The following is a 1,864-nucleotide window of genomic DNA, read 5'->3' as shown; positions in this document are numbered from 1 at the left end:
CCCCCATTAATCAGGACTGCAGAGAACTGGGAAGCTTTACTGGGAGCACCAGGCAGATGGTGTGAGAGCAAAAGCAGGGTCGAGGGGGACACACGACCCCCCCAAACTCCGGGCGGGGATGGATTGTGGGGTCCCGGCTGGGCCCGAGGCCACGGGGAGGGGCTGCGGCCACCTCTGGCTCAGGAGCTCTGTGGGGAGAGAAAAAGGGGTGACAGCGGGCTGGGGGGGCAGGAGGGCACACATGGTGTGGGGAAGGGGGAACACGACCCCCAGGGACCCCCTTTACCTTTTCCCGCAGGTAGAAGCCAAGCCCCAGTGCCAGGAAGACGAAACCCAACACGAAGCCCCCGACCCCCACCAGGATCTTGCTGCGGACGGTGTCCTGTGGCATCACTGGGGGGAACCAGGTGGGTCAGGACCCCCAAAACCTACCATAGACTACCTGGGACCACCCGAAAATCCCATCCTGGTCTCCCCCAGCCCACCCAGGATCCTCTGAAACCTCCTACCAGTCCCTTCCCAGCCCCTCGGGGATCCCACAAAGCCCCTCCCATCCCCTTTAGGACCCTCCAACCCCCTCCCATCACCCCCAGGACCCCCTAAACCCTTCCTAGTCCCTTCCCAGACCCCCCAGCACTTACCCAACCCCCTCCCAGTCACCCCAATACCCCCCCAACCTCCCTCCCATCCCACCCGGGCTCCCCTAAACTCCCTCCCAGTCACCCGGACGACTCCCCACAGCCCCTTTCAGTCCTTCCAGGGCTCCCCAACCTCCTCCTCTGCCTCTCCATCGCCACCCAAAGTGCCTCCCAGTGTCCCCAGTGCTCCCCCAGACCCCTGGCCCCCCCTGCCAGTGTCCCCCATGCTGGGGGGGCCGGGCCGTACCCCAGTGCCGGCTGAGGGGGTGCTCCAGGCTGACGTGCTCCACCTGGCAGGTGTAGGTGACCCCGCGCCGGGGGGGCATTTCCAGCATCACCAGCACCTGGTAGGTCCAGTCCCCGTTGGGGACCACGTCGGTGGCCACCACGTACTCCGGCAGCTCCTGCCCATCCTGGAACCACCTCACCTGCACCGGGCAGGGTAGAAATCCATCACGGAGCAGAGCAGGGGCTGGGGCCGGGCTGGGAGCTCGACGGCACCAGCGAGATGGACACGCTGGGGGGCACTGGGAGAGACAGGGGAGACACTGGGCTGAGCTGGGGGGCACTGGGCAAGAAGGGGAGACACTGGGTTGAGCTGGGGGGCACTGGGGGAGAGGGGTGAGGGTTTGTAGGACATCGGTAGGGGTTTGGGTGGCACTAGGAGGGACTGGGATGGCAGTGGGAGGGACTGGGAATAGACTAGGGTAGAAGGGGATGAGCTGGGAGGGCACTGGGGAGAGAGTTGGGAGATGTGGGAGTGAATTGAGAAAGACTGGGAATGGACTGAGAGGGTGTGGGAATGACTGGGAGGGACTGGGAACGAGCAGGAGTGACTGGGAATGACTGGGAAGGACTGGGATCGACTGGGAAGGAACGGAGCGGGACTGGGAGGCTGAGTCTTGGAGAGGGAACTCTGCTCTGCGGGTCTGCCCGGCAACTGATGCGTCATCAGAGAGGCGCGCTCTGATTGGCTGAGCGGAAGGAGAGCGATGGCCCCATCGGGGTGGAGACGCGGGGGGGACACTGGGAGAGACTGGGATGCGTTCGGGGGCACTGGGAGGGGGCAAAAGGCCACGAGGATGGGCACAGGGAGGGCTGAGGGGTCTGGGGTGATTCCCAGGGAGGGTTTCAGGGGCTCCAGAGTCGTTCCCGGGGCAGGGGAATTCCCGAGGGGATCCGCTGTGCCCCATGCTCACCTCTGCTGTTCACAATGAAAGGGGTGG

General features: G+C 64.9%; 1 pseudogene; it reads right to left on the bottom strand.

Annotated features, from left to right (window-relative positions):
• Nucleotides 1-36: 36 nt before the first annotated feature.
• LOC114072726 lies at nt 37-1,165 on the bottom strand (annotated as a pseudogene).
• Nucleotides 1,166-1,864: the final 699 nt, after the last annotated feature.

The sequence above is a fragment of the Empidonax traillii genome, unplaced genomic scaffold, assembly GCF_003031625.1.
Source record: "Empidonax traillii isolate 1590-97213 ecotype Southwest subspecies unplaced genomic scaffold, ASM303162v1 scaffold3791:size10991, whole genome shotgun sequence".
Classification (NCBI taxonomy): Eukaryota; Metazoa; Chordata; class Aves; order Passeriformes; family Tyrannidae; genus Empidonax; species Empidonax traillii.
Note: the sequence above shows the minus strand (reverse complement) of the source record. Positions and strands in the feature narration are given on the sequence as shown.